The sequence below is a fragment of the Molothrus ater genome, chromosome Z (assembly GCF_012460135.2).
Source record: "Molothrus ater isolate BHLD 08-10-18 breed brown headed cowbird chromosome Z, BPBGC_Mater_1.1, whole genome shotgun sequence".
Classification (NCBI taxonomy): Eukaryota; Metazoa; Chordata; class Aves; order Passeriformes; family Icteridae; genus Molothrus; species Molothrus ater.
In genome coordinates, this window is record NC_050511.2 from 95904 (window position 1) to 122273 (window position 26370).

The window sequence follows — 26370 nt, forward strand, 5'->3', positions numbered from 1 at the left end:
ATTTGGAGTGATTTGGGGTTGAGTCACGCCTTGGCAGCGGCCAGCCCTGCACAGATTTCCTTTTTTTCCTCTTTTTTTAAGTGCACTTTTCTTTTCCAGCTCCAGAGACAAGGGACCTTTATCAGCTTGCACTTCAGAAAAGCTGCACCCGGCCCAGAGGAAACTTCCAGAACTTCTTCCTCGGGGGACTGGGAGCTTCCAGTGGCTGCACTCTCATCCCAGCTGGAACTTTGTCCGCAAAGCCTGGAATTCTTTGGATGTCAGTGCCTGCAGGATTGAGGGATCCCTTCCGACCTCTCCACTGGCAGGTGTGTGAAATCCTCTGGTCGCTTTTACCTTTTTGTTAAAATACCAGGCTTTCCTTAGGGAATTGTGCGCAGCGCAGAGCAAAGCGCACATTCCTCGGCCCCAGCGTGCCCACAGGCGGCTCCTGGCCCGGAGGGGGAAAGGCTCCATCCCAAGGCACCGGGGCCGGGCCGCTCCCTCCGCCCCAAACCCGGCCCCTGGTGGCCGCAGCCCCTCCTGCAGGTGACACCCGCGGCTCGGCGGGAGCTGCCGGGCCATTGTTGGCGGCAGCGCCGATGGCATCAGGCACAGATGGGAGACACGGAGCTGTCAGGAAGGAGCCGGGATTGGAAAATGTTATAATTGGGATGGTAAACAAGTTCACAAGGAGCCTATTGAGGCAAGGCATTGCCATGGCAACCGCCCAGAAAAGTCTGGGAATGAGGAAGGGGCAGCGCGGGCGAGGGGGATGAAGGCTCTGGGACGCGCTCCAAGCTGCCCTGGCATGGGATCCTGCGGATGGGGCTGGGAAGGGCCCTGGGGGCGCTGCAGGACCTTTCCCGGCGCCCCATCCCATTCAGCAGCTGCCCGCCTTAATGGGACAATGCTCCCATTCCAAGATGGATGCTGCAATTCTCCGGACTCCAGTGACGCCATAAAATTGCTTTATAGGCCAAAAGAAATGTTAAGGACCCGGGGCCACCCAGAACAAATCTTCTTTAAGTGGCAGGGCTGCGGCCCAGGGCAAGGAGTTCACTCCCAAGGCTTGCACAGCTTATTTGGGAAGAGAACTTTTCCCAAAATCCCCTGATCATAGGCTGCAAGTGCCCCAAAATGCCATTTTTGTATGAACTCTCCCCAAAATCCCCTGATCATAGGCTGCAAGTGCCCCAAAATGCCATTTCTGTATGAACTCTCCCCAAAATCCCCTGATCATAGGCTGCAAGTGCCCAAAATGCCATTTCTGTATGAACTCTCCCCAAAATCCCCTCATCCATAGGCTGCAAGTGCCCCAAAATGCCATTTCTGTATGAACTCTCCCCAAAATCCCCTGATCATAGGCTGCAAGTGACCAAAAATGCCATTTTTGTATGAACTCTCCCCAAAATCCCCTCATCCATAGACTGCAATTCCCCAAAATGCCATTTTTGTATGAACTCTCCCCAAAATCCCCTCATCCATAGACTGCAAGTGCCCCAAAATGCCATTTTTGTATGAACTCTCCCCAAAATCTCCTGATCCACAGACTGCAATTCCCCAAAATGCCATTTTTGTATGAACTCTCCCCAAAATCTCCTGATCCACAGACTGCAATTCCCCAAAAATGCCATTTTTGTATGAACTCTCCCCAAAATCCCCTCATCCATAGACTGCAATGCCCCAAGATGCCATTTTTGGTGCCATTTTTGTATGAACTCTCCCCAAAATCCCCTCATCCATAGACTGCAATTCCCCAAGATGCCATTTTTGGTGCCATTTTTGTGTGAACTCTCCCCAAAATCCCCCGATCATAGACTGCAATGCCCCAAGATGCCATTTTTGGTGCCATTTTTGTGTGAACTCTCCCCAAAACCCCCCGATCATAGACTGCAATGCCCCAAGATGCCATTTTTGGTGCCATTTTTGTGTGAACTCTCCCCAAAATCCCCTCATCCATAGACTGCAATGCCCCAAGATGCCATTTTTGGTGCCATTTTTGTGTGAACTCTCCCCAAAATCCCCGATCATAGACTGCAATGCCCCAAGATGCCATTTTTGTATGAACTCTCCCCAAAATCCCCTGATCATAGACTGCAATTCCCCAAGATGCCATTTTTGGTGCCATTTTTAGAGCACAGCGTTCCTCCCTCGTTCCAAAGGAAGCCAGGAGCTGTGGCCAGGCAGAGTGGGCTCCCAGCTCCCACCTCTCAGAGCCATCAATAACAGCAGAATTCCCATTCCCATCCCATTATTGCCAATCATGACTTATGGATGAAGGCACCACGTCCTGTGCAAAAAGCAGAATCTGGGCTGATTATTGGAGGCTCCAATCAAGAGATTGATGCCCAAAGCCGGCCTAATTAGCAGAGTCTATTGGAGAGGAAGCTGAGCGTGCTGCTCCACGCTGCCAAATGAAATTAAAGCCCAATTATTGATAAATGAAGAGCGGTTGGTGCTGGAGCCCGGCCTGGAGTCGAGGAAATGCAGCTGTCACCGGGGCTGCCCGCGAGTCACTGGCGTGTGACACCGCATCCTGCGCATCCTGGGCTGCAGCTGGGGCCGCTCCTGACGGGCACGGGGCCTTGGCAGCCACGGGGACACCGGGGACACCGGGGACAGCTCCTGCCCTGGGCCCCCTGAGTGGGGCTGTCCCCACATGGGACACCGGGGACACCAGGGACAGCGGGGACACCAGGGACACCAGGGACAGCTCCCGCTCCTGGCCTCAGACTGGGGCTGTCCCCACACCGGGGACACCGGGGACACCAGGGACACCAGGGACACCAGGGACAGCTCCTGCCCCTGCCCTGGGCCCTCTGAGTGGGGCTGTCCCCAAACCAGGGACACCAGGGACACCGGGGACAGCTCCTGCTCCTGCCCTCAGACTGGGGCTGTCCCCACACCAGGGACACCGGGGACACCAGGGACACCAGGGACAGCTCCTGCCCCTGCCCTGGGCCCTCTGACTGGGGCTGTCCCCACACCAGGGACACCAGGGACACCGGGGACAGCTCCTGCTCCTGCCCTGAGCCCTCAGACTGGGGCTGTCCCCACATGGGACACCAGGAACAGCTCCTGCTCCTGCCCTGGGCCCTCAGACTGGGGCTGTCCCCACACGGGACACCGGGGACACCGGGGACACCAGGGACAGCTCCTGCTCCTGCCCTGAGCCCTCAGACTGGGGCTGTCATGGCAGCCACCATGGGGACACGAGGAGGGACAGCAGGGACAGCACCTCCTGATCCTGCCCTGCTCCTGCTCTGCTCCTTCCCTGCTCCTCTCCTGCTCCTTCCCTGCTCGTTCCCTGCTCCTCTCCTGCTCCTGCTCCTCTCCTGCTCCTCTCCTGCTCCTCTCCTGCTCCTTCCCTGCTCCTTCCCTGCTCCTTCCCTGCTCCTGCTCATTCCCTGCTCCTGCTCCTTCCCTGCTCCTGCCCTGCTCCTTCTCTGCTCCTCTCCTGCTCATTCCCTGCTCCTGCTCATTCCCTGCTCCTGCTCCTTCCCTGCTCCTCTCCTGCTCCTGCCCTGCTCCTTCCCTGCTCCTTCCCTGCTCCTCTCCTGCTCCTTCCCCTCTCCTGCTCATTCCCTGCTCCTGCTCATTCCCTGCTCCTGCTCATTCCCTGCTCCTTCCCTGCTCCTTCCTTACTACTGCCCTGCTCCCATGGGTTTCCACGTAGCAGGGACTTCACCATCACCATGAAAATGGGAATTTGAAATCCCTCATTTCCCTGGTCTCTCCAACCACAGGCTCCACGAACAGGATCAGCAGGGTTGGGTTTCCTTCCAGAAATCTTCACTTGGGGCAGAATTTGTTCAGTGCTTTGCCATAAACATTTGAGCCCCAGGAGATTTTTAGGAGTTTGGGGCACAGGGAGGTCAGGGATGGCAGAGGAGCCTTCCTGCAGTGAAAAGGGAAAGTTTAGATGGGACATTGAGAATTAATGCCTGGTGGCACCGGGTGGCACAGCTGTGCCTGTCCCTTGGAGGGACCAAGGCCGGGTTGGACACCGAGGCTTGGAGCAACCTGGCCATGGAGTGGAAATCCCTCAAATCCTTAAAACCCCTCCCAGCCTGAGTTATTCCAGAATTCCCCAGTGATTCAAAGAGCCCTGGCCAAGCTCTTGGCTCCAGAGGTCCCAAAATACCTCTGAGGATGTGGGATCACACCTTGGCAAGTGCCTTTTGTCAGCTCCTCGTCACAGGTGGCACCGTGTCCCCGAGTCTTTTCATACCCAAACGGTTTTGGAAATCTGCCCCACTTTTAAGTAGGGCAGGAAATGTCAGTTCATCTGCAAATCTGTTTTTGCTCCTGCCATTTCTCCTGCTCCCTCCAAAGCACAGAAGTTATCCCAGGGATGCCCCCTGGGGCAGCACCAGGCCTGCAATGGAAACCCCATTTCAAATATTGAAAATAAGGATGCACTGGAATTCCAGCTGCTCATCCTAACTGGGATGAGCAAATCTGTTTTGACCCCAAACCTGTTTTGGGGTCAGTTTTGGCTGCCGAGGCCAGCTGGGTGTGCAGGTGCCCCTTGGCCCTAAGAGCCCCATTCCCCGAGTGCACAGCTCCAGCAGAAACTGGGGCCGCCCCAAACCACTGCAGCTCTGGGTGCTGAGGAATAGAAACAGGGAAATATCTCTGTTTTTAGTAAAAAAGCACTTCAATAAAACCCTTAGATATAAAATAACAGGAGGGAAACAAGCTGAGCCACAGAGACACAAGAGCCACGGAGGGCTGAGACCTTGGGAAGGAGCTGGAGCCCAGAGTGGGGTTTAAACCTCTCTCAAATGTCAGGCTGGGCGTGGTGATGCTCTCACTTTGCCACCATGAAAATGAAATGACCTGAGCAGCCTCTGGGGCCCTGCAGCAGATGAGTGAGCGGATGGAATGAGCTGCAGACGTTGTCCTTTGAACACAAACTCAAGGCCTTTCATGGATGGAAATCTCTTTCAAGGCATTGTTTCTTGGGAGCTCTGGTTTACCTTTGGTTCCTTAACAAAGTAAATTAATAAATGAAGGGGGAGCAGAGTTGTTTCTATAGCAATCCCCATGGAAACATCAAAAATGCCACAAACGCTCATCCTCAGCCTCCAGCTCACAGCTCAGGGTAAAACACAGCCATGGCTCCTGGGTTCAGCCCTTGATGGCCACAGGTCCCAAAAATTCAAGGCTCCAGAGCAGACCCAGTGAGGAGGAGCTGGAGCTGCTCATCCCCTCCCATGGGATAAAGAGTGAGAAACGCTTGGGGTCAAACCCTGGGGATTTCCCTAGGATAAACCTGGATTTAGGGCTTCAGTGAGTCGGGAGAGCAGGTCCCAGCCTCTGATCCTGGAGTTCCTGGGTGCCCCTGGTGGGTTTGGCTCCAGCTGGGCCACTCAGTTAATATTGAATATTTTTACAGCTGTTTTATGAATAACACAGCCAGAGCCGGCAGCCAGGATCTGTTGGAGACACCTCGGGAAAAGGAAGGATGTAAATAACAGATGGAGGCAGAAACAGGCACTGAGACACTCCCTGCTGGTTTAGGGACAGTCTGAACACACAGACGGACAGACGGACACGGGGACACGGGCACAGGGACACAGGGACAGGACACGGGGACACGGGGACACGGGGACAGAGGGACAGAGGGACAGGACACAGGGCATGGCTTCCCCTGCCTGAGGAACACGGGGACAGGACAGAGGGACACGGGCACAGGACACAGGGCGTGGCTTCCCCTGACAGAGGGACACAGGGACACGGGCACAGGGACAGGACACAGGGACACAGGGAGAGCAGACACAGAGGGACATGGGGACAGGACAGAGGGACTTGGGGACAGGACAGAGGGACATCTGCTCAGGATCTCCAGCCCAGGATCCTGCTGGGATTCCCAGGATCTCCAGCCCAGAATCCTGCTGGGATTCCCGGGATCTCCAGCCCAGGATCCTGCTGGGATTCCCGGGATCTCCAGCCTGGAAAGCTGCTGGGATTCCAACCTCAGTTCCTGTGATTCCAGAGGATTCCAAGAGTACATTCTGGTGATGAATCACATTTTGTGCATAGAAACTTCCCAAGTTTCCGGCAGTGACAGAGCTGCGCTCCCTTGGACCCCGGGATCCTCAGGAATTCCGATGGAAGCAGCTCAGGGAGGAAAAGTGGAAGCAGGAAGTGTGAGGAGTTTGCCGAGCTCGACAGTACAGACGCGTTAAGACATAAATTTACCAATTATTATTGTGTTGCCCTTTTCCAGGAAAGGGTAAAGGAGATTTGTAGGAGCACTTAGCACATGTAAATCCCCTCCTCTTTAGGGCAGAGCAAGGCGCTGAATGGGGCCATAAATATCCCATAAATATCCCATAAATACCCCGAGTATTCCATCCTTTTGGAAATCACACCTTTCCCCCTCCTCACGCTGCAATTAAAGCCCGGCCTTATTCTAACACAGCTCTGGGGTTTCAAAACTTCCAAACCAGGGTTTGGTGAGGGACACAGGAGCTCTGGACATCCCTGGGGATCCCAGCAGCTTTCCAGGCTGGACATCCCTGAAATCCCAACAACTTTCCAGGCTGGAGATCCTGAGAATCCCAGAACCCTTTTCCCTGGAGATCCTGAGGATCCCAGCAGCTTTCCAGGCTGGAGATCCTAAAATCCCAGAACCCTTTTCCCTGGAGATCCTGAGGATCCCAGCGGGTTTCTTGAGCTTCTCCCTGAGGATCCCAGCGGGTTTCCAGGCTGGAGATCCCTGGGAATCCCTGGCCAGTCCCATTCCCTCAGTCCCAGGCCCGGTCCCTGCCTGGCCTCTCCCTTTAGGATTCCTGTCAGGGCTCGGTGGTGCTGCATCGCTGCCAACCGAACTCCACTCAGAGCACGGGAGGACGAGGACACAGAAATGAGAATCACATTTGGCACATTTAATCAGATCATTATTTTTAAGGAAGGAGCAGGAATGTTAAACACATTTCCCCTTTTTTTTTCCATCTGTTGAGGCTGACGTGCTCTAGGAGCCAGGCACATCTCCTGATGAATATTTCAGCATTCCCAAGGTGCAGGACATCTGGCTGCCACATCCTGCTCACACCTGCACGGCCAGGAAGGGGTTAACGACGGGTGGGTGGGGCCAGGAGCTGATCCTGGCTTACCAGGACATCCCATCATATTCATCCCATCGCATTCATCCCATCACATTCATCCCATCATATTCATCCCACCACATCCATCCCATCATATCCATCCCATCGCATTCATCCCATCACATCCATCCCACCACATTCACCTCGGGTTCTGGGGGAAATCCCAGGGATGCTGTCCCTGAGCAAAGCCAGAACTTGACCCTTTGGAGAGACCTTCTCAGGGTCTGGGAATCCCAGCAGGATCCTGGGCTGGAGATCCCTGAAATCCCAGCAGGATTCCGGGCTGGAGATCCCTGAAATCCCAGCAGGATCCTGGGCTGGAGATCCCGGGAATCCCAGCAGGATTCTTGAGCTTCTCCTTGAGAATCCCAGCAGCTTTCCAGGCTGGAGACCCTGAGAACTCCAACACCTTTCCAGATCCCTGATAATCCCAGCAGCTTTCCAGGCTGGAGATCCCTGATAATCCCAGCAGGTTTCCAGGCTGGAGATCCTGAGCTGGTCTTGGATCTTGGATCCTGAGCTGAGATCCTGGAGTTGGTTTTATTTAGGGAAAGCATTTCTGGAAAATCAGTTCCTTTGTTCTTTGCTCCTTTCTCCTGCGCCCATGGTTCATGAGAGCTTTTCCCCCTTCCAGAGGAGGATCCCTCATTCCCAGGAGTTCTGACACGGCCACCTCGTGGGAAGCTGAGATTCCTCAGCGTGGAGCAGGCCTGGAATCGCCCGTGGAGTCGGGAAGCAGCAGGGTAAGCTGCTGGAAAATCCGCTTTTCCCAAAGTTTTGAAGTTTGCTTCTGCCTGGCAGGCAGAGGAAGGAGTCCAAGGCCCTGGCCGTGCGGAGGGAACGTCTCCCGTGGAATTTCAGCGTTGCTATAGCGATTGATTAAATAAAATAAACCCCCCCTCCCCATCACTTGTAAATTCCGAATCCTAATTGTGCTGACAACAATCTAAATGTGCCTGGAACAGTGAGTCACACTCCGCATTCCGTGTCTGAGCAGGGCTTCATTTCCATCTAACAAGGCAATTACTGCAGCCCTGTTAATTCCGTGTTAATTCCGTAGCATTTGATTAACAAAAACGTGCTGGGGAGCTTCAGCACCTCTGCCGCTACTCCGGCAGATCCTTATCTCCACCCCTGCTCATTAGCATAAAATATGCAGATGTGCCACCCCCGAACGGGACCAGGACAAGCTCGGACCCATGGCATCACAAGGAAAGGGTTTCCTGTCGAGCACAGGAGTCATTTTCAGTCTGGTCCCGCAAAGCCTCTGCTGCTCCGCCCTGGAAGCTGCCGAGGAGCTGGGGCCGCTTCCAGCCGCGAGGCCACGGCACAGATCCCCAGTGAGGGAGGCTCCAGCGACCCAGCCCCTCCTCGGCCCGGCAGGAGGAGCTTCCCCACCTGGCTCTGCTCCTCCCTCGCTCCCGCAGCTCCCAGCGGGTCCGAGGAGCAGCTGCAGCCGCCCCGAGCCTGGCTCGGCCCCACAGCAGCCCCTTCGTGGAGCAGCCAGCAGGAGATGGGGAGGCCATTCCGGAAAGCCCAAACGGGAACGGCGCCTGTCCTCCCTCAAGGGATCCTCCCGTGGCAATCAGAACCTCCCTGCCCCAATTCTTTCAGCCTGACCCCTGGAATGGCTCTGGAGTCGTTCTGGATGGATGATGCAGGAGCCAATGGCATTTCCTTTTCAGCCCCTATTGCCAAACCTGTGCACAAACACAACTGAGCACCAAACAAATCCCTTGGTCCCATTTCCCCACTTCTCCCAGGAATTGCTCTGGAGTCATTCTGGATGGATATTAACCACACTCCAATGGCATTTCCTTTTCAGCCCCTATTCCCAAACCTGTGCACAAACACAACTGAGCACCAAACAAATCCCTTGGTCCCATTTCCCCATTTCTCCCTGGAATTGCTCTGGAGTCATTCTGGATGGATATTAACCACACTCCAATGGCATTTCCTTTTCAGGCCCTATTCCCAAACCTGTGCACAAACAAATCCCAATCCCTTGGAGGGCTGGACTTTGGGATTTGCCAACTTTGGGATGGCTGAGGCAGCTCTGGGTCCCATTGCCCCATGTTTTTCTCCCCATTTCTCCCAGGAATTGCTCTGGAGTCATTCTGGATGGATATTAACCACACTCCAATGGCATTTCCTTTTCAGCCCCTATTCCCAAACCTGTGCACAAATAAATCCCAATCCCTTGGAGGGCTGTCTTTGGGATTTCCTGGGAAAAGGGAAGAGCAGCTGGAGCTGGGAGTGCTCTGCAGCCCCACGTGCTGAAGCTGTTTGCTTATGAATATAGATGACATTTTTGCCATGGCAAATAAACAAATGCATAAAGATGCATTATTTCATAAGCATAAAAAAAATCCCTGCTGCAACTATAGTGCTTTTCATTTGTTTTTATGATTACTTGTAATTAATTAGCATCAAAAGAAGATTATCAACATGGCTAAACCCCGAGATTGTGGCAGCAGACGCAGCGATGATGGCGCTGCTTTCTCTTTCTATTGAGGTGGGAAAAAAGGAAATTATCCCTTTTTTATTTCATTTTGTAACTCTGCCGAGATTGGAGTGTTGGAACCCGGTGGCACACAGCCTCAAAATGCACAGAGAGTGGATCTCCAGTGGATCTCCAGCCTGGAAAGTGCTGGGAGTCCCAGGATCTCCAGGGCACGCCGGGTTCCTCAGGATTCCAGAAGGTTCCAGGAGAACCCCTCGGTGTTCCAGGCACGGTGTGTCCATCCAGAGCTCTGGTCCCATCTCCCGCACTCCTCATCCGGCCCAGGGCCTCTTCCCAAACACCCAAATCCAAATTCCGCCCTCTTTTAATGGCGCATTCATTAATGAATTAAGGGCCCTGTTCGTCCCGAACTGATGGGCACGGGGCTGCTCCCGTCCCGTCCCATCCCATCCCATCCCATCCCAGTATAAAATATTAACTCGGCTCGGGCTCAGCACCACTCCGCAGCCATTAGCGCTCATTTGCATATTCATGAGGGCTCATAAATGTTGAAAGAGTCAGCGAGGAGCCGGCGGCAGCAGCAGGGCGGAGCCAAGGTGTGTTTACAGCCCTGATAAGGGATGGCTTTGTGGGACAAACCGGCTCTAATTAGGGCCGGTTCTGTGGGACAAATCGGCCCTAATTAGGGCTGGCTTTGTGGGACAAATCGGCTTTAATTAGGGCTGGGTTTGTGGGATACATCCAGAAGCAGATCCCAGGAATTCCCGTCCGTCCGTGGGAAATGAGTTGGAAACCTGTCTAAAGTCGCTGCTAGCAGGAGAAATGCTCGTGATTCCCTCGCTCCTATCGATAATAAAGTGTTCAAGGAAGGTTATTTAATAACATTTTCCTGTCTGGTAAGTGGAGCTGAAGCAGGACAGCGATTCCTTGGCAAGACAATAAAAAGTTCCTTTTCTGCTTACTGGATGCTTTCCCCTCTGCAGAGCATAAATCACATTTTGTGTGAAGTGTGCATCCTTGCTCTGCCAGTTATTTGAATCTCTGGTACTTTATAATAAATGCTTTTTATTGATTTTTTTTTTTTCTTCTCCTCAGGAAGAATTGAATAAACTCCTGGAGCAGGCAGCTGAGAGGAGAAGACGGGATCAGCATCTTTGCAAGGTAAAGGTGGCAGCACAGGGGGGACTCGCCTCGCTCAGCAGCCCCGCGAGTGCCACCGCAGCACAAACCCGGTGGCCCAAAGAGCCCTGGGTGAGGCCAGGAGGGGCTGCCCTGAGGCCCAGGGAAGGGACTGGAGCCCCTCAGGTGGGATTTCTGCAGGAAATTTCTGCTCACACCCAAAATCGCCCTGCAAGGGCCACGCTGTTCCCCTGCTGGAAGTGTGTTCCTACTCCAGGTAATGCCGTGCTCATTACACAATTACCTCGAGTGCTCCACGAAGCATTAATCGGTGCTTGATTGAGACATTCCCCATGCAGGAGCCACCTCTGTCACGGTGACAAATTGCAGGGCACTGATGGGGCTCCTCCAGCAGGAAGTGCATGGAGGGAAGCAGAACCTCAGCCTCAGCTGTGGGGCGCAGTGCCCAGGCACCACTGATCCTTGTGGCACTCAAAATACCAATCACAGGCTGGAAACACCCCCAAGGTGCTCTTCCAGCTCAGGACATTCTGTGAGTTTATATACCACGAGTTTATGGTGTAATTTCAGCATTATTTACAAAATATTCCTCAAACCCTGGGCCTCGTCAGGAACTCGGCCCTGGCCACCACCTCCGTGAGTCCGTTCCCAAATTGTCCAGAGGTTCAGGGGCTCCACAAAGCATTAATTGGAGCCACCTCTGTCATGGTGACAAATTGCAGGGCACTGATGGGGCTCCTTCAGCAGGGAGTGCATGGAGGGAAGCAGAACCTCAGCCTCAGCTGTGGGGGCAAGAACTGATCCTTGTGGCACTCAAAATATCAATCACAGCCGGAAAACACCCCCAAGGTGCTCTTCCAGCTCAGGACATTCTGTGAGTTTATATACCACGAGTTTACGGATTATTTACAAAATATTCCTCAAGCCCTGGGCCTTGCCAAGAGCTCGGTCCCCGCCACGTCCCCGTGGCCGTTTGGAGGTCACGGGGAATTTTCCATTCGGTGAGGAGAGGATTTTGCCCGAGGTGCCTGCAGATGTTGCCAGAGACGCCCCAAGGCCCTGCAGATCCCTTCCTGCCTGAGATGGGAACCGAAAATAATTCCCAGGGTGTGAGGGGCCTCAAACCGGCGGGCTTTGAGGAGCCTGGTGCTCACACACCGCAACTGTCACCGGGAACTCTCCACCCAGCCTTTATATAATAGGGGAGGTATTAATCAGGAGTGGAGGTCTGCAAATATTTGCCTGTTTCCATAGAGATGGGGAGCCCACACACACAATAAATACCTTTTCCCACATGCGTTATCATCGCTGCCTAATCATATAATCACCAAGGCACGGCTCAGGCGGGGCCAGCAGGAGAATAAACACCATTAATTAACAGATTTATCAACTAGAGGAGGAGGAGGAGGTGGCAAACGAGGAATGGAGTGGAAAAAGCACTTTGGAGCAGGTTTGGGCCTTTCTCGTTTCTCCAGGAAACTTCACCAACTCTTAATTAGCTCCCCAAATCCTCTCTGCGCTCTTCCAAAAATAAAACTTGCGACAAGTGTTCAAAACCACGCCGCGCTCTCACCCACCAAACACACATTGGAGTACAAATAGAAAGCCACGGCGGGGAAGTGTCACAGGCTTTGCTTGCAAGGAGGAAAATAAAACTGAGACTCCTGGCACAGGCACAAAATCCGACGGGCTGTCACCCGGGGATCGTCTGGGAACGGGGCACGTGCTAAACCCAAAGGGAATTTTGGAATTCAAGTGCTTTGAGGAGTTCCTTTGGTTTCCAAACACCTTTGCCCAGGGCGGCACCTCCATCCAGGCTGCTCCCCGTACTGGGAACGCAGCGTCCGGACCCAAAGGGGTTTTTGCTGTTCGTTCCATTCTAAATCAAAATGGAGTTTTGGAATTAAAGCAGCAAAGTTTGAAGAGTTCCTTTGGTTTCCAAGAGCTCCAAACACCTTTATGGGTGCCAGGGTGGCACCTCCGTCCAGCCTGCTCCCCGTACTGGGAACGCAGCGTCCGGACCCAAAGGGGTTTTTGCTGTTCGTTCCATTCTAAATCAAAATGGAGTTTTGGAATTAAAGCAGCAAAGTTTGAAGAGTTCCTTTGGTTTCCAGGGAACTGAGCCCTGAGTTCCCAGGGATGAAAGCACCTCTGGCTCCTGGCGGTGAAGAGGAGCCACTCCCAGGGATTGGATCATGGAACAAACAACTCCACGGGACTGGGAAGGGACCAGAGCAGGGCAGGGCCACCTTTCCCTGTCCCGGGTGACCCATCCCGCCTGGCCTGGGACTCTCGGGGTTCGTTGTTATTCCCGTGGGAGTCTCCCGCGGTTCGGAGCCGCTGCCCGGGCACGGCGCTCACCGGGCCCGGTGCGGGGCACGTCCCGGGCCAGCCGCGGGCTCCCCACGCTCGGCGGCGCCCCCGGGCCGGTCCCGCCCCGCCGGGGCCGGGCCGCGCCCGTCGGCGCTGCCGTGTGAGTGATGCGCGTTGCGGCGGCATGACGGGCTCATTATGGAGCATAATTGCGGCGCAATCTCCTGGTAAACACCGGGTTAAAGCCCCTGGAAGATGCTTGTTCCTCTCGTTATTAATTAGCACGTGTCCACTCCGCCAGATCCAGAGCCCAAACTTCATTTGTTATGTTCAGCCAAATGCATGAGTAGCTTTGGAGTAATTATTTTCCAACATCATCTAATACCTCTCCGCACATCAATTAAAAATCCTCTTAACAAGGAACTGCATTTTGTTGGAGATCAAATGCCTCGTCCAAAGCTGTATCAATCATGTAGAGCTAATTAGTGGGTCTGCTTTATATCATTTGTTTTACTTTATTATTCTATTATACACTTCCTAATGAAACCAATTGAACAATTTGGAAATCTTTGTTCAATTAATTGAAGGCTTAAAGGCCAGCTCCCTTTTCTTTTGCCTTTAAAAAGCAGGGATGCAAAGGGAAAGAAGATTCCCTGCATGGCTTAGATCTATTTTATTTATTCCATTTATTTGATATCTCACTGGGGTTATGGAGGAACACTGTCTCAGGAGGGCTCCCCATCCATGGATCTGCAGGAACACTGTCCCAGGAGGGCTCCCATCCATGGATCTGCAGGAACACTGTCCCAGGAGGGCTCTCCATGGATCTGCAGGAACACTGTCCCAGGAAGGCTCCCATCCATGGATCTGCAGGAACACTGTCCCAGGAGGGCTCTCCCATCCATGGATCTGCAGGAACACTGTCCCAGGAAGGCTCTCCCAGCCATGGATCTGCAGGAACACTGTCCCAGGAGGGCTCTTCCATCCATGGATCTGCAGGAACACTGTCCCAGGAGGGCTCCCATCCATGGATCTGCAGGAACACTGTCCCAGGAGGGCTCTCCATGGATCTGCAGGAACACTGTCCCAGGAGGGCTCCCATCCATGGATCTGCAGGAACACTGTCCCAGGAGGGCTCTCCATGGATCTGCAGGAACACTGTCCCAGGAAGGCTCTCCATGGATCTGCAGGAACACTGTCCCAGGAAGGCTCTCCCAGCCATGGATCTGCAGGAACACTGTCCCAGGAAGGCTCTCCATGGATCTGCAGGAACACTGTCCCAGGAAGGCTCTCCATGGATCTGCAGGAACACTGTCCCAGGAAGGCTCCCAGCCATGGATCTGCAGGAACACTGTCCCAGGAAGGCTCTCCCAGCCATGGATCTGCAGGAACACTGTCCCAGGAAGGCTCTCCATGGATCTGCAGGAACACTGTCCCAGGAAGGCTCTCCCATCCATGGATCTGCAGGAACACTGTCCCAGGAAGGCTCTCCCAGCCATGGATCTGCAGGAACACTGTCCCAGGAAGGCTCTCCATGGATCTGCAGGAACACTGTCCCAGGAAGGCTCTCCCAGCCATGGATCTGCAGGAACACTGTCCCAGGAGGGCTCTCCATGGATCTGCAGGAACACTGTCCCAGGAGGGCTCTCCCATCCATGGATCTGCAGGAACACTGTCCCAGGAAGGCTCTCCCATCCATGGATCTGCAGGAACACTGTCCCAGGAAGGCTCTCCATGGATCTGCAGGAACACTGTCCCAGGAAGGCTCCCATCCATGGATCTGCAGGAACACTGTCCCAGGAGGGCTCTCCATGGATCTGCAGGAACACTGTCCCAGGAAGGCTCTCCCAGCCATGGATCTGCAGGAACACTGTCCCAGGAGGGCTCCCATCCATGGATCTGCAGGAACACTGTCCCAGGAGGGCTCTCCATGGATCTGCAGGAACACTGTCCCAGGAAGGCTCTCCATGGATCTGCAGGAACACTGTCCCAGGAGGGCTCTCCCATCCATGGATCTGCAGGAACACTGTCCCAGGAAGGCTCTCCATGGATCTGCAGGAACACTGTCCCAGGAAGGCTCTCCCAGCCATGGATCTGCAGGAACACTGTCCCAGGAAGGCTCCCAGCCATGGATCTGCAGGAACACTGTCCCAGGAAGGCTCCCATCCATGGATCTGCAGGAACACTGTCCCAGGAAGGCTCCCATCCATGGATCTGCAGGAACACTGTCCCAGGAAGGCTCTCCCAGCCATGGATCTGCAGGAACACTGTCCCAGGAAGGCTCCCAGCCATGGATCTGCAGGAACACTGTCCCAGGAAGGGCTCCCATCCATGGATCTGCAGGAACACTGTCCCAGGAAGGCTCTCCATGGATCTGCAGGAACACTGTCCCAGGAAGGCTCTCCCAGCCATGGATCTGCAGGAACACTGTCCCAGGAAGGCTCTCCCAGCCATGGATCTGCAGGAACACTGTCCCAGGAAGGCTCTCCATGGATCTGCAGGAACACTGTCCCAGGAAGGCTCTCCATGGATCTGCAGGAACACTGTCCCAGGAAGGCTCTCCCATCCATGGATCTGCAGGAACACTGTCCCAGGAAGGCTCTCCATGGATCTGCAGGAACACTGTCCCAGGAAGGCTCTCCATGGATCTGCAGGAACACTGTCCCAGGAAGGCTCTCCATGGATCTGCAGGAACACTGTCCCAGGAAGGCTCCCATCCATGGATCTGCAGGAACACTGTCCCAGGAAGGCTCCCAGCCATGGATCTGCAGGAACACTGTCCCAGGAGGGCTCTCCCATCCATGGATCTGCAGGAACACTGTCCCAGGAGGGCTCTCCATGGATCTGCAGGAACACTGTCCCAGGAAGGCTCTCCCATCCATGGATCTGCAGGAACACTGTCCCAGGAAGGCTCTCCATGGATCTGCAGGAACACTGTCCCAGGAAGGCTCCCAGCCATGGATCTGCAGGAACACTGTCCCAGGAAGGCTCTCCATGGATCTGCAGGAACACTGTCCCAGGAAGGCTCTCCCAGCCATGGATCTGCAGGAACACTGTCCCAGGAAGGCTCTCCCAGCCATGGATCTGCAGGAACACTGTCCCAGGAAGGCTCCCAGCCATGGATCTGCAGGAACACTGTCCCAGGAAGGCTCTCCATGGATCTGCAGGAACACTGTCCCAGGAAGGCTCTCCCATCCATGGATCTGCAGGAACACTGTCCCAGGAAGGCTCTCCCATCCATGGATCTGCAGGAACACTGTCCCAGGAAGGCTCTCCCAGCCCTGCTCAGTCCCAGCAGCTGGAGCTGAGAACTTCCAGGCCATCCTTCAGCTCTGTTTTCCAATCACCACAAGCAGAGGGAGAGGATTCGAGGCACAAACAATAGAGGAGCATTCCAAAAATCAAACTGCAGCTGGAGGAGGGAGAGCTGGACAAGGGACAGGCTGGAGGATGGGATAAGGGGATAAAAGAGTCTCTGAATCCAGGAAGGCTGATGGCACCTGGATTGTGTCACCTCCTGGGGCAGCAGGAGCTGGGCTGGGCCAAACCCCCAATCCTGGGCACAATTCTGGGCTCCTCATGACAGGGGAGACATGGAGCTGGGCAGGGGCTGGAGAATCCCTGAGGGAGCCGGGCAGGGGCTGCAGAGTCCCTGAGGAGCTGGGCAGGGGCTGCAGAATCCCCGAGGGAGCCAGGAAAGGGCTGCAGAGTCCCTGAGGGAGCCGGGCAGGGGCTGCAGAGTCCCTGAGGGAGCCAGGAAAGGGCTGCAGAGTCCCTGAGGAGCCGGGCAGGGGCTGCAGAATCCCTGAGGAGCCGGGCAGGGGCTGCAGAGTCCCTGAGGGAGCTGGGCAGGGGCTGCAGAATCCCTGAGGGAGCTGGGCAGGGGCTGCAGAATCCCTGAGGAGCTGGGCAGGGGCTGCAGAATCCCTGAGGGAGCCGGGCAGGGGCTGCAGAATCCCTGAGGGAGCCGGGCAGGGGCTGCAGAGTCCCTGAGGGAGCCGGGCAGGGGCTGCAGAGTCCCTGAGGGAGCTGGGCAGGGGCTGCAGAGTCCCTGAGGGAGCCGGGCAGGGGCTGCAGAATCCCTGAGGGAGCCGGGCAGGGGCTGCAGAATCCCTGAGGGAGCTGGGCAGGGGCTGCAGAATCCCTGAGGGAGCTGGGCAGGGGCTGCAGAGTCCCTGAGGGAGCCGGGCAGGGGCTGCAGAGTCCCTGAGGGAGCCGGGCAGGGGCTGCAGAATCCCTGAGGGAGCCGGGCAGGGGCTGCAGAGTCCCTGAGGGAGCTGGGCAGGGGCTGCAGAGTCCCTGAGGGAGCTGGGCAGGGGCTGCAGAATCCCTGAGGGAGCCGGGCAGGGGCTGCAGAATCCCTGAGGGAGCTGGGCAGGGGCTGCAGAGTCCCTGAGGGAGCCGGGCAGGGGCTGCAGAATCCCTGAGGGAGCTGGGCAGGGGCTGCAGAATCCCTGAGGGAGCTGGGCAGGGGCTGCAGAATCCCTGAGGGAGCTGGGCAGGGGCTGCAGAGTCCCTGAGGGAGCCGGGCAGGGGCTGCAGAGTCCCTGAGGGAGCCGGGCAGGGGCTGCAGAATCCCTGAGGGAGCCGGGCAGGGGCTGCAGAGTCCCTGAGGGAGCTGGGCAGGGGCTGCAGAGTCCCTGAGGGAGCTGGGCAGGGGCTGCAGAATCCCTGAGGGAGCCGGGCAGGGGCTCAGCCTGGAGCAAAGGAGGCTCAGGGGCCCTCGTGGCTCTGCACAGCTCCTGCCAGGAGGGCACAGGGACAGGAGGCCTCAGGCTGGGCCCCATCAGGGATTTCCCCATGGAAAGGGAGCTCAGGGAGGCTTTTTGGAGCCCCCATGGTGCCCAGCATCCCTGGGACACCTCAGGGGCGACGAAGCACAGCTCCGTGCGTGCTGCTGGTGCAGGAGCAGGAATTGAGAGCAGCCCCTCTGCAGCCACCGTGAAAGCTTCTCAGCTAAATCAAACTGACAAATCAGCAGATGCTGAGGGGCTTGCAGCAAATGGACTGTGTTTCCTTTTTCATATGGAGAAGGAGGGTAAAAATAAGAATGACTTTCACATGCCGTCAGATTGCTCGGGAGAAATTAAAGGATATTCTAGAAGCATTGGAGCAGAGGGAACTCAGATTTAGACCTCTCGAAATCTGAGGTTCCTGCTTGTCAGTAATAGCAAAACGCATTTCTCGGCTGGTTTAAAGGCGCAGCTCTGGCAGGAGGGCCGGCAGAGCCACCTCCAAGCCTTGCCAGGGGCTGGCAGCAGTTGTGGCTTCCCTGTGAGCAATCAGAGCACTTAGGCTGGATGTTTACTGCGCACACAGGTCCCCCTCGGCCCCAGCTGCTCCAGATGTGCTGCGAGTGCGTGCCCGGAGCGGACGCGGGTGGTCCCGGCCCCGCGGAGCCTTTGATGTGCACGCCCAGGTAGGAAGGGCTTGGATGGGGACATTTGGGAGCCATTAGGGCTCCTCGCTCGCACACAGGAGGGAGGAGGGGGAACATCCTTTTCGGATTAGCCCGGCTTCCTGTTTGGAGAGCTGCGGCCAGCCCCAGTTCGCATCCAGCGAGGAAACAAAAGCAGACACGCACACAGAGCCCGGGGCCCCTCGGTGTCACAGGAGGGCCGAGCTCAGTCACTTCCGAGCTTACAAAACGCCCCAGGACAGAAATGAAATCCCGAGCTTGCCGAGTGGAGCACAGGGAAATGAAAAAGGAGTGGAAAAGCAGCCCCGGTGACCTGGGCCGGGGCTCACCGCTGTCCTGAGCCGGGTTTAGCCAGGGGGGCTGGCTCCAGCCGGGTCCAGCTGAGCCGGGTTTAGCAAGCCGCGTTGGCTGCCGCGGCCTGAACATGCCCCGAGCCGGGTTTAGGCAGGGACCCGGCCTGGCCCAGCAGCCGCAGCGTGCCCTGAGCCGGGTTTAGGCAGGGACCCGGCCTGGCCCAGCAGCCCCAGCGTGCCCTGAGCCGGGTTTAGCCAGGGACCCGGCCTGGCCCAGCAGCCCCAGCGTGCCCTGAGCCGGGTTTAGCCAGGGACCCGGCCTGGCCCAGCAGCCCCAGCGTGCCCTGAGCCGGGTTTAGGCGGGGACCCGGCCGGGGCCGGCGCAGCGCAGCCGGGGCCGCTCCCGCCCGGCTCGGAGCGCCCTCAGCCCGTCCCAGGCAGGAAGGACAATCAGAGCCACGCGGCCGCTGCTCGCTCGCGTTTCCCCTCTGCTCGGGGAAGTTTGGATGTCGGGAAGAAAGCGCAGCCCCCTCCGCACGGGGCTTTAGGGACAGCAGCTCGGGGTGTCCCGAGAACGGATCCGGACAAAGGCACGGAGGGGTCCCCTCCCTCTCCTGGGGTCCTCTCCTGCCCCTCAGCTGGGAAATTAATTTGGAGCAAAGTGTAAAGGGAGAACATTTTAGCGATCGAATCCTGTAGGTCCCATTATTTAATTTCTGGGTACAAAGCCGGGAACGCAGAGACAGATGCGGGAGAGAGCTCGAGAGGCAGCGAGGACATTGTTCAGCCCCGCTCCTCTGAAGGGCCAATAATTGAAGGCAATTATTCCCTTCAAGCCCTTCAGTTCCAGGGGCTGCTGCAGGAGTTGCAGGGATAAAAGTGGGAGCCTTTCATGTGGAGCTCTCAAGTGCCCGTCCTCCAGGCAGAGCAAAGCCACACGGAGAGGGCTGGCTTCCCTTCCTCCTTCATGCATTATTCCAGAATGGGATTATTAAACATTACTGAATGGAGAATTTAAATACGACACATTGACAGATCATTAATTTTTATTTTTTAGCAAGAAAAACAATTCACTCATCATCAAAAATATGAATTAAATCTTTGAAGGGAACCTCCAAGGAAAAACACAATGGTTGCTGTTTTCCCTGACTCTAGGGCTCCTTTCTTAATTCTGCAATAGGGAGGAATTTCTGTTTAGCTACCAAATAAAATCCAGATTTCAGTCCATTAATCAGGAAGGTGGAGGTGTCCTCTGCCATGAATCCCTCACAGCAGGTGCTAAGGAGCTCCTGCACATCTGGAATTCCCCAAGTCCCATCCATGTCCATCCATGTCCATCCATGTCCATCCATACCATCCATACCCATCCATACCCATCCATACCCATCCATGTCCATCCATGTCCATCCATACCCATCCATGTCCATCCATGTCCATCCATGTCCATCCATGTCCATCCATACCCATCCATACCCATCCATGTCCATCCATGTCCATCCATACCCATCCATACCCATCCATGTCCATCCATGTCCATCCATGTCCATCCATACCCATCCATGTCCATCCATGTCCATCCATGTCCATCCATACCCATCCATACCCATCCATGTCCATCCATACCCATCCATGTCCATCCATGTCCATCCATGTCCATCCATGTCCATCCATACCCATCCATGTCCATCCATACCCATCCATGTCCATCCATGTCCATCCATGTCCATCCATACCCATCCATACCCATCCATGTCCATCCATGTCCATCCATACCCATCCATGTCCATCCATGTCCATCCATGTCCATCCATGTCCATCCATACCCATCCATACCCATCCATGTCCATCCATACCCATCCATGTCCATCCATGTCCATCCATGTCCATCCATACCCATCCATGTCCATCCATGTCCATCCATGTCCATCCATACCCATCCATACCCATCCATGTCCATCCATACCCATCCATGTCCATCCATGTCCATCCATGTCCATCCATGTCCATCCATACCCATCCATGTCCATCCATACCCATCCATGTCCATCCATGTCCATCCATGTCCATCCATACCCATCCATGTCCATCCATGTCCATCCATGTCCATCCATGTCCATCCATACCCATCCATACCCATCCATGTCCATCCATACCCATCCATGTCCATCCATGTCCATCCATGTCCATCCATGTCCATCCATACCCATCCATGTCCATCCATACCCATCCATGTCCATCCATGTCCATCCATGTCCATCCATGTCCATCCATACCCATCCATGTCCATCCGTACCCATCCATGTCCATCCATACCCATCCATGTCCATCCATGTCCATCCATGTCCATCCATACCCATCCATACCCATCCATGTCCATCCATACCCATCCATACCCATCCATACCCATCCATACCCATCCATGTCCATCCATGTCCATCCATACCCATCCATGTCCATCCATACCCATCCATGTCCATCCATACCCATCCATGTCCATCCATGTCCATCCATGTCCATCCATACCCATCCATGTCCATCCATACCCATCCATGTCCATCCATGTCCATCCATGTCCATCCATACCCATCCATGTCCATCCATGTCCATCCATACCCATCCATGTCCATCCATACCCATCCATACCCATCCATGTCCATCCATACCCATCCATACCCATCCATACCCATCCATACCCATCCATGTCCATCCATACCCATCCATACCCATCCATGTCCATCCATGTCCATCCATGTCCATCCATGTCCATCCATGTCCATCCATACCCATCCATGTCCATCCATACCCATCCATACCCATCCATACCCATCCATGTCCATCCATACCCATCCATACCCATCCATGTCCATCCATGTCCATCCATGTCCATCCATTCCCATCCATACCCATCCATACCCATCCATGTCCATCCATACCCATCCATGTCCATCCATGTCCATCCATACCCATCCATGTCCATCCATACCCATCCATGTCCATCCATGTCCATCCATGTCCATCCATACCCATCCATACCCATCCATGTCCATCCATGTCCATCCATGTCCATCCATACCCATCCATGTCCATCCATGTCCATCCATATCCATCCATGTCCATCCATACCCATCCATGTCCATCCATACCCATCCATACCCATCCATGTCCATCCATGTCCATCCATACCCATCCATGTCCATCCATGTCCATCCATGTCCATCCATGTCCATCCATATCCATCCATACCCATCCATGTCCATCCATACCCATCCATGTCCATCCATGTCCATCCATACCCATCCATGTCCATCCATGTCCATCCATGTCCATCCATGTCCATCCATGTCCATCCATGTCCATCCATACCCATCCATGTCCATCCATACCCATCCATACCCATCCATGTCCATCCATACCCACCCATGTCCATCCATACCCATCCATGTCCATCCATACCCATCCATACCCATCCATACCCATCCATGTCCATCCATACCCATCCATGTCCATCCATACCCATCCATGTCCATCCATGTCCATCCATGTCCATCCATGTCCATCCATACCCATCCATACCCATCCATACCCATCCATACCCATCCATGTCCATCCATGTCCATCCATACCCATCCATGTCCATCCATGTCCATCCATACCCATCCATGTCCATCCATGTCCATCCATGTCCATCCATACCCATCCATGTCCATCCATGTCCATCCATGTCCATCCATGTCCATCCATGTCCATCCATACCCATCCATGTCCATCCATACCCATCCATACCCATCCATGTCCATCCATGTCCATCCATGTCCATCCATGTCCATCCATGTCCATCCATACCCATCCATGTCCATCCATACCCATCCATACCCATCCATGTCCATCCATGTCCATCCTTGTCCATCCATACCCATCCATACCCATCCATACCCATCCATACCCATCCATGTCCATCCATACCCATCCATGTCCATCCATGTCCATCCATACCCATCCATGTCCATCCATGTCCATCCATGTCCATCCATGTCCATCCATGTCCATCCATGTCCATCCACACTACCAGGCAAACTTCATTAGAAAAAGAGTGAATACCCAAATCCAAGCCGCAGCCAAATTCTGGGAGTGTGGTTTATTCCTGGTAGTGTGCCATGGTTTGGGTTAGAAAAGGCCGGGAAGGTGCCATTAAATCCCAGTCCCGAGGTAGGAGCTGTCTGGAGCTGGTCTCCATCCGTCCCAGAGCAGCACAGGCGGGGTTAACCCTGGGCTGGGGCTGGGTTTGGGTCAGAGAGCCACAGCACCCTGGGGATGGTGCCCGCTCCCAGGGGCTCCAAGGATTCCCGTCTCATTCCTGCCATCTTGCTCCAGAAAACCCCACGTGCTCACAGGGCAATGCAGCATCCCATAGAAATCACACGGCTCTGGAGGAAGGGGATCCTTTGCATGGATTTGGGAACCCGAGGGATTAGGGGTTTTAGCTGTAAGCCCAGCTCAGGCTGCTCTGCAGCACTTCAAACTCCTAATTTCCCAAAATCTCCATTTCACCCGCTCAAGATCTTTGAGCAAGCAGCAGATTTCCCCAGGCTGTGTTAATCCCACATTTCATCCTTGCCTGGGCTGTTTTTAGAGGCTGAGACATGTAATCCTAATTTAATCCACACTGGAAGCTGTGAGGGAGGCCAGGGGCAGTGGGAAGGATGGGGTCAGCAGGAAAGGGGTTCCCAGAAATTCCCCTTGTGCTCCCGACCCCACAGCCTGGCTGGCTGAAAGGGAATTTCAGGGACACTGGCGGATTTTCCCCCTGTGGGGACGCTGAAACTTGGGTATCTCCACCAAGAACCGCCTCAGAGACAACCTCGAGTCATTTGATCAACCTGCCTTGGGGCCAAAGTTAATATCCTCAGCTCTCTGAGGCCTTGGCACTCTCAGAACATCCCCAGAACTTTCATGCTCCTTGTCCCCAAAAAGAACTCATGGGAAAACCCACGGCAGGAAAACCAGATCAAGCCTGAGAACAGGGAATAGATCGGGAGCTGGACTCTGCTGATCCCTGTGGGGATCAGGAAATTCTGTGTCCCTGTGATCCTCCTCTGCTCAAATTCCAGGTCAGTGCCGGACAGGAGCTGTGTCCAGGCAAATCCCAGTGCAGGCAGGAGGGAGCCCCGTCGGGATAATTCACCCTGGGGCACAAAGCAGTTTTTATCTTCAGCTTTCTGTCCAGGAAAAGCAGCTTTTCCTCCCCATTCTATTCACACTGCACCTTAGGAACGCTGGGCTTAGTTAAGCTCAGCTTTAGGTGGTGCTGGAGGGCTCAGGTTCTGGATTTGGGAGGTAAATGGAAACACAAATATAGGAAATGTGCCATCCCAAAAGCAGAGAGGAAACCAGAGGTCTCAGCCTCCAACCCAGTTGCTGGAGCTGGGATTTAGGGACTTTGTGGGGGATTAGTGGGATGGATCACCTCCCTTTCCCCCCAGATTCAGCAGGGCCGTGATTTGTGCCCGCTAAGCTGCTCTAATGATGAACAATCCTTTTTATTAACGGGCCTAAAAATAGCAGCTGCAGCCAGCCCTTACATAAAGCAGCAGTGCCATGTGTGCCCCTGGGAGCGCCTCGGGGCCAGAGAGGGGTTCAGCTGCTCTCAGCTCCCCTTGGGGGCTGTCCCGGTGGCTTTTGGGGGGTTTGGGGCTGCACATCCACACAGATATCCCTGCAGCACCTGGGGATGTCACCCAGCGCCCTTCAGTGCCACCAGCGGCTGCTGCTTCCCCTTTTTCCATGAGTTTCAGGGGCACAGGAGACAGCTGGGACCCCCACAGCTCTGATTCCTCGGGGTCCATCTCAGGGATGCCTCAGCCTGTCCCCTTCCCACCTGGGAATGAAATAAAACGGGGATGAACCAAAACAGGGGAGAGGAGCCTGGCAGCGATTCGCACTCAGCTCGGGGGAATCCTTCCCCAGTGAGCCCTGGGTGCCTGAGCCCCAAATCCCAAACCCCAGCAGCCAAACCCTGCTCAGCTTTTCTCAGGCTCTGAGTGCCTGAGCCAGCCCAAAATCCCAAACCCCAGCAGCCAAACCCTGCTCAGCTTTCCCCGGTGAGCCCTGAGTGCCTGAGCCAGCCCCAAATCCCAAACCCCAGCAGCCAAACCCTGCTCAGCTTTCCCCGGTGAGCCCTGAGTGCCTGAGCCAGCCCCAAATCCCAAACCCCAGCAGCCAAACCCTGCTCAGCTTTCCCCAGGCTCTGAGTGCCTGAGCCCCAAATCCCAAACCCCAGCAGCCAAACCCTGCTCAGCTTTCCCCAGTGAGCCCTGGGTGCCTGAGCCCCAAATCCCAAACCCCAGCAGCCAAACCCTGCTCAGCTTTCCCCAGTGAGCCCTGGGTGCCTGAGCCCCAAATCCCAAACCCCAGCAGCCAAACCCTGCTCAGCTTTTCCCAGGCTCTGAGTGCCTGAGCCCCAAATCCCAAACCCCAGCAGCCAAACCCTGCTCAGCTTTCCCCAGTGAGCCCTGAGTGCTTGAGCCCCAAATCCCAAACCCCAGCAGCCAAACCCTGCTCAGCTTTTCCCAGGCTCTGAGTGCCTGAGCCCCAAATCCCAAACCCCAGCAGCCAAACCCTGCTCAGCTTTCCCCAGGCTCTGAGTGCCTGAGCCAGCCCCAAATCCCAAACCCTGCTCAGCTTTTCCCCAGTGAGCCCTGAGTGCCTGAGCCAGCCCCAAATCCCAAACCATGCTCAGCTTTCCCCAGGCTCTGAGTGCCTGAGCCAGCCCCAAATCCCAAACCCCAGCAGCCAAACCCTGCTCAGCTTTCCCCAGTGAGCCCTGGGTGCCTGAGCCAGCCCCAAATCCCAAACCCTGCTCAGCTTTTCCCCAGGTCTCTGCCGCTCTCTGTAAGTTCCAGGATGGAATTAGCAGCTCAATCATGAGAAAAGGAATCGGAGCCTCCTCCAAGCTGTCAAGTGCATTTTGCTGGATGATTAATTGGCAGAGCTGTGGCCAAGCCCTGGGTCCTGCCACAGGCCATGCCCTTGACTTGCACCTGCCACTGATTGCACAAAATGGATGTCTTCACTTCTCCCTGTTTTTAATTTTCCCTCCCAGTTGTTTTTCGGTGCAGCTGTTGGGCTGCTTGAAGGAAATCTTATTTCTCTCCACCAGAAACTTGAGCAACTTCCCCAATCTCAGGAGGCTGAAATGAATGGAATTCTCTGCCCCAGCCTGACTTATGGAAGCGGTATTTTAGGATCTTTAGGAAAGCTGTGCTCATTGGACGTGATTTTTGCTCTTTTTCTAGGAGCTGGGGTGTTGCTGTGCTTTGTGAGGTGCTGCGGTGGGATCTGCCCGGGGTGAGTGCGGCAGAACGGGGCAAACCCCAAAACAAATGGGGATTCTGCCCGTTGAACCCAGTGGGGGAGTGAAGGAGAAGAAGTTTTTACCTTTGGTGTTGAATTTTGTGGCAGAGACCAAGGCAAAAGGGGCAAATCCAGTGGTGGGCAATTCCAGGTGATTTGGTGTCACAGGGATTCCCTGATGGGGACAAAGCTGGGGCAGTGGCAGCGAGGAAAATCCCGCAGAACTCCTCCCTCCCTGGTGGTTCCACACGTGGGGAAAAATTGGGGAAAAATTGGGGAAACATTGGCGGAAAA

At 55.1% G+C, this 26370-nt stretch overlaps 1 long non-coding RNA gene across 1 annotated transcript; it reads left to right on the top strand.

The window, feature by feature from the left end:
- The first annotated feature begins 112 nt into the window (after positions 1-112).
- LOC118698949 (uncharacterized) lies at positions 113-26370 on the top strand. Its single transcript, XR_004981996.2, has 5 exons — positions 113-308; positions 7732-7840; positions 10657-10722; positions 18334-18433; positions 26019-26370. It is a non-coding gene; the product is annotated as an uncharacterized LOC118698949 (long non-coding RNA).